Source organism: Dermacentor silvarum, chromosome 5 (assembly GCF_013339745.2).
Source record: "Dermacentor silvarum isolate Dsil-2018 chromosome 5, BIME_Dsil_1.4, whole genome shotgun sequence".
In the NCBI taxonomy this organism is placed as follows: domain Eukaryota; kingdom Metazoa; phylum Arthropoda; class Arachnida; order Ixodida; family Ixodidae; genus Dermacentor; species Dermacentor silvarum.
In genome coordinates, this window is record NC_051158.1 from 62,385,125 (window position 1) to 62,397,196 (window position 12,072).

The window sequence follows — 12,072 nt, forward strand, 5'->3', positions numbered from 1 at the left end:
ATGAAAACACGTAGCTGGAACGCTAAAGATATGAGGCAAGTTCGGGCAGGCTGCGGGTGTGCGTATGCACTACAGTCTCGACGCGGCGAAGCGGAGACGAGACGACGAGTTAAGCGGTGTTGGTCTCACCAAAAGACGTTGTGTCGGAACGTCATACAGGCTGCCAGAGCGTGGCAGCTCTGGCTCGGAGGGAGAAGACAGGCGGCTCGGCAGCACGAGCCGACGGTAGTGGCGTTCTGGTCGGGCAGCTGATCGTGGCACTCGGGCTCGTAGCCCGACAGCTCACGTTCTGCCCACGGACGCAGACGCTCACCGGCCTCGGGCAGCAGCAGTTTATTATCGGGCAGGGTGGCGATGCCCGGGAAGGCAGGCGGCTTGGCAGCAGGGGTTGACGGCGGCGGCGTTCTGGCCGGGCAGCTGGTCGTGGAGCTCGGGCCCGTAGCCCGACAGCTCACGTTCTGCCCACGGGCGCAGACGCTTGCCGGCCTCGGTCAGCGGTTGACGATCAGGAAGAGTAGCGGCGCCCAGGAATGGGTTGGCAGGAGGCCCCGGCCGGGTGAAGTCCTGGTGGCTCGGGTCCGGAACCCGACGGCCGTCTTCAACTCCCGATCCGGTGGCCGACCTTGTCCTGGTGCCGCTTCTGGAACTCCTCCCCCCTACTGCCAGCGCGGCTCCTTTTTCTGCTGCTCTGATCGATTCGTCGATTTCTCATTGGCTGCTCGAGGCTCCGTGTTCCTTTGTGATTGGATTGGCTTTCTTTCTTTTGATTTCTTTTCTTGCGCCGCGTGTTCACGCGCCGGACGGTCTTCGGCGTCGTCGTTTTCGGCGCGGCGCGGTAGAGCGCCGCGCGCTCTCCTTGTCGTCTGCTTCTTGTTTGAAATGCAACGCACCTTGTCGCACACCACAAATATCACCGTCGCGCATCACCGCACCGTGCCGCGCACCACAAAAGTCACCGCATTGTGTCGCGCACTACTCATCACAGGGACTATATTCTTCAGAAAAAAAGAAAAACCAAAGCACCACACAAATTTAAGGTAACGGAAAACACATTCCAAGGAAGGCAAGCATGTGCAAATGTCCAATAAGGGTTTCCAGTCCGCTGCTGCTTCTTGTGCTGCGTACACACTACGAACGTAGGCAGCAGATTCACGAAAAAAACTACCTAGCGCTTTGCGGTGGTTCAGCACGCCTGTCACATATTGCACTTCACCAACGGCTATGTAGGCTATGTACTGAAGTACTGAAGGAAACGAATTGTATGCTGTGTTATCTAAATTTTATTTAGTCTTCCTTGGAAAATGTCCCAGTAGAACATTGATTTCCTACAATCGACAAACAGTGATCATTCGCTTCAGCATGTGGACACAAACGGCAGTTTGGCGACCATGGTACGAAACAGACCCTTTTTTTCTAGCCAGGTTTTGACAGGAAGGGTTTCCGAATGTATCATAATCAAAAAAGCTTTGATCCCTGGAGGAATGATCATTTGACGGACACGCTTAAGTAATCTAAGTAATACCATTCCAAATAAGGCGCACGATAATGGGGAACAGGAAATATCATCATCATCAGCCTATAATTATGTCCACTGCTGCACGAAGGCCTCTCCCTGTGATCTTCAATTTCCCCTGTCTTGCGCTAGCTGATTCCAACTTGCGCCTGCAAATTTCCTAACTTCATCACCCCACCTAGTTTTCTGCTGTCCTCGACTGCGCTTCCCTTCTCTTGGTATCCATGCTGTAAATATAATGGTCCGCCGGTTATCCATCCTACGCATTACATGGCCTGCCCATATTCACTTTTTCCACTTAATGTCAACTAGAATCTCGGCTATCCCCGTTTGTTCTCTGATCCACACCGCTCTCTTCCTGTCTCTTAACGATAGGCCCAACATTATCGTTCCATCGCTTTTTGTGCGGCCCTTAACTTACTCTCGAGTTCTTTGTTAAGCTGCAAGTTTCTGCCTCACATGTCAGCACCGGTAGAATGCAATGATTGTACACTTTTCGTTTGGACGGCAGCGGTAACCTCGCAGTCAGGATTTGGCAATGCCTGCCGTATGCACTCCAACCCAATGAGATTTTTCTGTAAATTTATTTCTCGTGATCAGAGTACCCTGTGACTAAATTACCTACATAAACGCACTACTTTATCGACTCTAGAGGCTGACTGGCGATCCTGTATTCTTGTTCCCTTTCCACGCTATTGAGCCGCAAGAAGTCTTATACCTGCAGGGGCACCTGACAGGGGCACCTCACCGCAAGGAACTCGGTCACGCAAATGCCCTTTTTCGTGCAGGCTGCCCTTCTTTGGGCCACTGCGGCCTCAGCTTTCGCTGACGCTGCCGGGGTCTTCATCGAGGACGGCATCTACGAGCTGCCACAAGAACTTCAAGTTGGCGAAAGTGTCCACTGCGCAGTTTTCCTGCTACCGCCAACGACAGTCATCAACCCCTCTCTCGCCTGGCCACAAGGAACAATCAGCGCGGGAGCAACCCCGTATCTACAAATACCGCCCTCGCCGGATGCCAGTTTGGGGCACCTCACCGCAAGGAACTCGGTCACGCAAATGCCCTTTTTCGTGCAGGTTAGTTACCGGCCACACGCATCTTGCTGCTGTTCTAGCGATCGCTTTTTGTTTGCGGTGTCGTGCCCCCCCCCCGACATGCTTGACAGTTGGCGTAATGTACTTGGCGAGCTATTGTGTTCAATTGCTATTAACGCTCATGTTGTGTGCTTATTACTTATGTTGTCTGGAGACATTGAGGTAAACCCCGGTCCTGATCACGGTGATGCTAACCCTGCTCCCGCTCTCGAAACAATTTATAACGCTATTTCTCGCCTCGAAATGGCCCAGAGCTCAGTCCTGAGTGAACTCGCGTTAATCCGTGCTGCACAGTCAAATACAGATTCCTTAGTTGGACGCCTTGCCGCCCGCGTCGACAAGTTAGAGCAAACCGTTGAAGCCAATAAAGCTTGCCATCCTATCCAAGGCACTGAGGTTGATTCTGTTATTTAGAAGCTCTCGTCGGACGTGCAGGCGCTAACTGAAAAATGCGACGACTCGGAGAATAGACTTCGGCGTTGCAACTTGGTCTTTTTTGGTCTCCGTGACGTGGTTGGCGAGTCTTGGGAGCAGTCCGAGGTCCAGATTATTACATTCTGCCGCGACAAACTGGACGTATCACTCGATACTAATAACATTGAACGGGCCCATAGACTTGGTCGATTCCAAGGAAACAAGAACCGCCCTATTATCGTGAAGCTTATGCGGTTTAAAGACAAATCCCAGATTCTCTCCTGTGGCGGGAAGTTAAAAGGCACATCGTTTTCGATACGCGAGGATTATTCCGCACGTGTACGCCTGGCTAGGAAAAAACTTTATCTTTACGCGCAGGAAAGAAGGCTTCCTTTCAAGATTAGGTTCGATAAACTTATTATCGGCAATAAGCGTTTTGTTTACGATGCTCAGACTGACTCTGTTATCGAATTCAAATCCTAGCCACCAACGCGTGCCTCCACTCAGCCGTTTTCACCTCTCGCCCTTGACTTTCCCACTCCTGTCTTTGAAGCAACTTATCACCTTATGCAGGGTGTGCTTTCGAACGTCCGTAGTTATTTACCTAAAAAGGAAATTGTGGAAGCTCTTCTTCAGGATAGTGACACTGACTTTGCCATCTTTACCGAATCATGGCTAACTCCAGACATCGAGAGTGATGAACTATTGCAGGATGCCACCTCATTCATTACTTATAGATACGATAGGACTTCACGCAGGGGCGGTGGTGTATTGGTCTTTGTTCGATCTAATATCGCCTCGTGTTCCGTTGCGATTAACTGCAGCCTAGAGATTGTCTGCGTTAAACTGTCCCTCAAAACATGTACGAACATACTTATAGCATGTTATCGCCCTCCGGACTGTGATCACACCTTCACTAATGACCTGCACTCGGTTCTAGTTAATTTGACTTCCCGGTTCCCCAACGCCAATTACATCCTTTGTGGCGATTTCAACTTCCCTGATATTGACTGGAAGAACTTAACCGCATCCTCACGATTATCCAAAGACTTCCTTCAGTTAACCCTATTGTTCAACCTTACTCAGACAGTCCACTCGCCCACTCGGGGCTCTAACATACTCGATCTTGTTCTGGTCTCAAACCCTGACTTAGTTTCATCAGTGTCCCTTGTCATGGAACTAATGATCACAAAGCCATAACATTCCACCTATCTTTTCCCATTAAAAGAAAACAGCCAATAAAAAAATACATCAGGAGCTACAACAAGGCCAACTTTTCCGCAATTAACTTCGAACTAGAATCTTTCTATGAATCTTTTTGTCAATCTGCTTCTTCACGATCAGTTAACAGTAACTGGTTGCTCTTCAAACAGCAAATTGAAAATATAATTGACAAACACGTCCCTCTGATACGCATTCGAGGCGATGCTGGCAAACCCTGGTATTCCAACTCGCTAAAGAAATTATCGCGCAAGAAAAAAAGGTTGTATCGTGCGGCTCAGAAATCGTCCTCAGCATCTAAATGGAAGAAATACTCAGATTGCCTGCGCGAATATGCCGGTCTTTTGAGGCACTCTAAACGCAAATTTCATCATGAGGATCTTAAAAATATTATTACTGTTAACCCAAAAAAATTTTGGAGCATTTTAAAACCAAAGAATCAGTCCCATAACATTGCGCTTGTTTATCCAGATGGCTCTGATGTTCCACTTGACCAGCGCGCTAATGTCATGAATTCCTATTTCTCGTCTGTTTTTACCTCCGAACCTTTTCATGATGTGCCGGCGCTGCCTGGTGCAAATTTTGATGCAATGCCGCCGGTCGTCATCACAGTTGAAGGCATTTTGTGCCTCATTAACAAATTAAAAATTTCGAGTGCCCCGGGACCTGATAATATTCCGGCAAAGTTCCTTAAAAGTACCAAGGACGTGTCGAGTCGCATCTTGCAGATAGTTTTTGCGCAGTCCCTTTTAGAAGGTGAAATTCCGCACGACTGGAGGACTGCGAAAGTAACCCCGGTTTTCAAAAAAGGCAACCGCTCATACCCGTCAAATTATCGGCCCATATCGCTGACATGCGTTGCATGTAAACTAATGGAACACATCATATATTCCCACGTCGCCAGTCATCTCGATAATAATTCCTTCTTTTTCCGCAAGCAGCACGGCTTCCGCCCCGGGTTATCATGTGAAACACAATTATTCGAATTCACTACAGACCTGAACTTGAACTTGGATTCGTCTTTTCAGACCGATGTCATTTACATTGATTTTTCAAAGGCATTTGATCGCGTAGCTCATCGTCGTCTCATGGCCAAACTCAGTTTTCTTAATCTTGACCCGCTTACCTTGTCATGGATCAAAAGCTTTCTAACAGCACGATCTCAGTTCACAGTCATTGGCGGTAAGCTATCAACAGCCGCACAAGTAGTATCCGGCGTCCCTCAGGGATCAGTTCTTGGCCCGCTTCTCTTTCTTATCTTCATAAATGACTTGCCATCTGGAATAACGTCATCTATTCGCCTCTTTGCGGATGATTGCGTTGTATATCGTCGAATCTCAAACAGTAATGATGAATCATTATTACAACGCGACCTGAACCTAATAGAAACGTGGTGCTCGCGCTGGTTGATGGAGCCTAATACCTCGAAGTGCAAATGCATGGTTGTTTCACGCAAAAAAAAACTAATCTGATCTTTCAGTACTCCCTTAATTCTACAGCTCTATCACATGCTAGCTCGTACCGATACCTAGGCGTCCTCATTAACACTAAACTGACATGGTCAGAGCACATCTCGAGTGTTGTAACTGATACCTCAAGGTCACTGGGCTACTTGAAAAGAACACTACGTCTGTCCCCCCCCGGAAATTAGAAAAATAGCCTATGAAACCTTCGTTAGGAGCAAACTCGAGTATGCTTCTCCCATGTGGAGCCCCTACCAAGATTATTTAATTACCTCTCTCGAGTTGGTCCAAAATCGTGCTGCCCGATTTATTTCATCAAACTATAATACACACGCCAGCGTAACCCACATCAAATCATCTCTTGAACTACTCCCTTTAGCAGTAAGACGCAGAATCTCACGACTCAGTCTGTTCCATAAGCTATATCACAACTTTTCTCACCTGCATGGTACACTGTTACTGCCACCCGCTCGAACTTCTCGCCGCCTGTTCAACTCCAACAGCGTCCAACGCCTTCATGGTTCGACTGTTGCATTCAACAAATCATTTCTTCCCGCAGCCATTGAAGACTGGAATTGCCTTCCCGAAGCAGTTGCTCTTGAGAGAAATCCAGAAAAATTCAGGCAGTCCTTAACTACACTCTTTGTTTAATAACTTGAACTACGCATTCTTTGTTTTCTCGCACCATTTATGTTACAGACGTTGTCCAATAGAAGATATTGATTTCCATATTGCTTTGCACACTTTGACTTGTATTTGATTGTCCGGTTTTGTGTCACCCTCTTATTATAAAGTATCTATTCATTTGTTAGTGTGACTGGGAAACGACAACGACAAACTTGCCGGTTTCCAGTTGGGCCCAGGATCCGTTTAATAATGACACGGCAGACGGGAGCTTGCTACACGAAACACAGACTTTATACAGACACGCTAAACGATACAGACTATTTATATGCACATGTACGTGGGCTATAGTTCGGGAGTTGTCCTTCCATATAAACACGTGCCTAACACTCATGCGTCAACACTCGCCCGTATGCATCGTCGATGCGGTGCCCGTGACGGTGGTTGTGACGGTGGAGCGTCGTTGTGGCTACGTCGCTGCTGTCGCGCCGCACCTTGTCGCGACGCGGAAGCAAGAGGAAAACAGGAGGCCGGTAGAATAAAAGGCCACTGCTGTAGCTGGCCAGTAACGCCTGGCCTGTCACGCCTCGGCCGCTATAACGTCGGGCTCGGTCGGCGGACAGGTAGCTCAGGCGCCCCGGTGGCCAGCAGGAAGCACTGCACCAGGCCGCTGTCACAGCAGGCCGCTTGTACACAAGAGAGCAGAGCCACGGGCGGGATCCACGACCAGGTCCGCACGGTAGCAGGACGCCCGGTCGCCAGTCCTCGGGCTCGCTCAGCAGGCTGGTAGCTGGTAGCTCAGGCGTCCCGGTCCAAGCAGGAAGCACTGCACCAGGCCGCTATCACAGCAGGCCGCTGGCGCGCAGGAAAGCCCAGCCACGAGCTGGATCTCCGACCAGGTCCGCACGGTAGCTGGACACCCGGTCGCCGGTACCCGAGCCTAGAGCCACCGTTTTGCGAGCTTGCGTTCGAGGCTGCCGCTCGCTCTCACGCTCTGCGTGCTCTCACGCTTCTTCGTTCGTGGCACGTGTCGTCTTCTTCCATTATGATCATCACCAATGCCCTTCTTGGTGCTGCCATACAATCACCAACACTTCAAGTTGGCTTGTCACGCACTTTGTTTTGGCACCACCACACGCCACTATCCACATCATCACAGTTAGCTTATTCCTAATTACTTGCTCCATCCCATCCTTGTGTTTGATCGTTTATTTCTTGCCTTGTGTTTTTCACTGCTCATTACTGTACTTCATTATAAGTGAACAAAATGAAAAAAAAATTTTTTTTGTGTGTGCGCTCTGTATTTGCAACGTAGTTGGCTCTTTGTTAAATAACATTCGCTCCATTATTTGTCATTTTAATACTGTCCCCCCCTTATGTAATGCCCTGTTAAGGGTCCTTAAGGGTTAATAAATGATGATGATGATGATGAGATACATAAGTCAGTAGGAATACATTGCAAGCTTTAGCTCTGCTAAATATGGAAAACTGCCGCCGCTGCCAGGTGTTAACCTTAAGCTGTACATCTGCAACTTCTGCTGACCAGTGTGGATTACTATTGCGATATTGAAAAGTGGGTAATCCTAAGTACTTATAATCTTGCCTCCACTGCATACCGGTGAAGTGGGCTGACATTGTACACCGTAGACCGAACCAAAAACATGAACTCTGCTCAAAGTTCATTGTTACATCAGAAGCTGAACAAAACTGTTGCGCTACGACAAGGGCAGTCTCTACACTTTTCTTGTCAGCAGAGAACAAGGCTATGTCGTCTGCATAGGCAAGTACACGGACCTCACCGGATAACAATTTGAACCTGTGAAAGGTATGTTCCCTCAAAATTCGTGCGCTAAGCAGATAATTACAAGTAAAAAGCGAATAATAAAGGGTACAAGGAACAACCTTGCCTTACCGATGTCCTGAGGCAGACAGATTTGGATAGACAACCAGTAACTATTAGCCTTGTTGTGCCATGAGCATACGAGATGATGACGTCTTTAAAAAGAACATACCTAATGTTTACGTTCCCTAACACACACAAGAAGTTGTGATTAACATTATCAAATGTTTGCCATATCAACCTGAACTGTTGTGATCTGACCTGCACTTTTTGCTACACGCTCTAGCACAGACTGCGCAACACGGATATTTGTGTGGATTGATCTTTCTCCAATGGCACATGATTGATGGTCTCCCACCACTGATCGAATTACGTCTTGAAGGTGACTAGCTAATATATTCGTAAATGCTTCATACACCACGTTGCAAAGTGATATGGGGCGATATCCCTCAACTTTCTGCAGTTTGGTTGCATCACTGCTTTTTCAAATAAGTAATGTGTGCCCTTGACAGAGCGTGGCGGGTAGGTATCCAATCCTGCAAGCTTCTTCAGAAATGGAGCCAATATAGAGCAAAACCACTGAGAAAAATCTGCATTCAGGCTATCAAGCCCAAGAGTTTTGCCTTTAGCTAGCAAAGCAATGCTTGCTTCAACTTCCGTGATAATGTCTCAATCATCATTAAGACATTCTTCTTGACTGAGCTGTGGCAGCAAGGAAACAATTGTTTCAGTTACGGCTTCACTATTAATTACTTTATGACACTGAAAAATATTGTCACATTGGTCCGTGAGCGCTTTCATTATGTTATCGTGGCCATTAACAATCGCTCCGGCATACTCTATCTTGAGCCTTTGCTTCGACAGACCATGCCGGCGTTCATCATCAAGCGAACGACTACAAGGCTGTTGCTCCGAGTACCGACGAGTACGCACTCTGACTAGTGCACCTCTGTATCTCTCAGTGTCCATTGTCTGCATTTCTGACTTAATGTTGTAAATGTCTGCAACGTACTTGCTAGGATGGGGGCATTCAAGATCGTGTAGCTGGTCTAGCAACTTGCACAAGTCTTTGTATTTTCCTTTTTTTCTCAAAAGTCAATATGGGAGCTATGATATAGATAAGGTATAGATAAGCTTAGCTGGAAGCTAAGCTATGAGCTTTGCAGTGTTGCTACTAATATAAGTAGAGCCATCGATAAGTGCTTTTTTATTTTTTATGAATAATTTTGATTTCGTTCCACCTATGGGACAAGCCGGAAGTCGTTTCCTAACCGGAAGTTGCTGCGCAAGAAACAAGAGTATCCCTCGGTGCTCGGACCACTAATAAACACCTGTACTTAATGGTTTCCTTGGGCTTAGCATCTCAAAGGTCCTTTGCAGCGTGTCGCAACCAAAACTTTGCCTACTACTGTCTATCTGGCCCCAAGTAGCTGGAAGAATAGTAGGAACATATCACGGAACTAGCCAAACATGCTCAATTTAGCTGCCTATCAAGAATATTACCCAAATGTATTCGTCTTTTTTCTGCTGGTTTAACTGTGACTCAACGTGTGTCGTGCAAGTATTGCTCCCTGTTCACGCTCATTAAAGCGATTTGTGGCCCGCTGTAAAGTTTCACGCGTAGGTGGCCGCATATGTATACTTCCACTTGCACGGAAGTGCACGACGTCGATCTACCTTAAGTAGGCATAGCTTCAGCATTTAAATTCCTTCAAACTTCTGGTGATCAAGGCTTTTGTTCCCCTTCACGCACACCATCAGCTCTACCGCCGTGGTTTGTATTTCCCCCCAATATGCTACGAGGTGAAGTCAAAGCACGATCGAAAATATTGAATGGTGTGAATCAAACAAAAATATTCTCGGTTATAACGCAAATTTATTCAATTAAAATTTCCGTGGCGAAAGTAGTTATGCTTCTCAATCATATCCCCTTTTCTGTGTATTCTTTCGTGGATCACCTTAGTGTGCTACCAAGGCCTAAACATAGGCCAAAATAGCAGTTGTGCCAGATTCAGGCTGGTATTTTATAATGTGAGCGAAGCACACAGGCGAAAATAAAATTTTTTAAGGTAGTACGTTTCAACGACAGATTTATGAAAATAAATCCAGGCTTTCTTCCATGACCTTTATTGTGAAAAAAATCGCAAGGAGGCTATTATTTGACTCTTTTACCGGGGTTTTAAGGGTTAAATAACATAAAAGTATTTCGTGAAACTACTTTCTAATAGAACAAAGATTTTGAGACAACACTAAAACGCAAGTTCTGAAAGAGTGCGCGAGACGGTGGATTTTTGACAGACGTTGTTTCGCACCTGCTTTTCTACCTTCTCGTGAAATTGCAGATGGCCCTTAAGTGCACAAAAAGTTTTTTCCGCTCGAAATATATTGGGAAAATACTTTTCAACTAATGCGCAATATACGTGGAATATTGAGTAATTTTTGACAGGAATGGATATTGTACGAGCGCAACGACCCTGTACGAGCGCAATGACCCTGTGACATCTTCCCGTCAGTGGCATTCGAACGTAACAAAAAAATTGTTAAATATTAGAAAGGTGTGAACAATACGTACACCTTCGCCCTAGATCCATGACCAGCTCTTTAAAGAAAAGCAAGATATTTACTTAAACTACAGGTGGCTTGAGGCACAATATACTAAGATAAAGGGTGCCTTTTTTAGACGATACCGAATTTTTATACATCACCTGTGGCAGCTAGCATAATTCTAGTCATTGAGCTGGATAACTAAAAAAGGCGGGCATTAACTGCACATTACCTGCAGGAGAGAGCGAGTGAAACAACTAATTTAAGTGAAAATAAATTTCACTGAGGTATGGTGGTCAGGCGGTTCCTGGCCGCCACCTCCTCGGCTAATTGAATGGCCCGGAGTTGCACATCGAGGCATGTGCTCGTCTCGCAAACCAGAGGCGAGAGTTTGATTGCCACCCATACAAAAATGTGCCAAATTTTCTTTCGAAGACAACTAATTTACGTTGTTTACAAGAACCTTCTTGAGAAATTTGACGTCAAACCGAGACTTTTCACGTGTTTTGTAGCGAAGCTATATACCTCTACCAACCAACGGTTCTTGCGTGTGCCCAGCCAAAAACTTCTGCCCCCCCCCCCCCAAAAAAAAAGAAAAAGTTCAAAACAAGCATCAAAATCACATGGCAGATAATAAGGTCCCTGTTCTCAGCAATTGAAGGCACAAAACAGCATATCTTCGTTGCCACATCTTCGCCACACAGAAACCGGTGTCGCTGCACAACCTAGCGCTTGTTTTCCAAGGAAAAGAAAACACAGCAAAAGCGCCGCACGTCTGGCAAAGTGACCATTTGGCAATCACCCAATGTGTGAGCTATATATAATAAAAGGGTGCCGATAAGGTCGCCACGTTCAAGGGAGCGACGGCGAAATTCAAACGCAAGTTTCTCGACGTGGAATTTCCATTCTCCTGTGCCGTGTGTGATCGCCTTTGGTTCCGCGACGACTTGTCGCGCATCTCCGCCGTACAGAGCACCGCAAAGAAAAGCAGTCCCCTCGATGTTCTCGCTCGTGCATTCCCCGGACAAGCGGTGTGTGCTTTCGAGGTGTGTGGACCTTGGTCAAGAACGTTTCAAGCATCAAAATAGAAAACATAAGCGTATACCACAGTGACCACAAAGCAGTGGTGAATGTCGTTGTGCAATAAAATAAATTTCATACACTGCATTTTACCGCATAATCTTTTCTTTAATAATTTCTTTGGTGAATCTCAACAGCTTCACTAAAATCCACCTTCACAGCGTGGGTGGGACGTAAATTTTTTACACTGCACCGTTGGTCATTTTTCTTACCATCGCTTCGTTTTTTTTTTCTCGTAATTTTCGTATAATGAGGCGTATAATCCTTTCCAATTCAAAA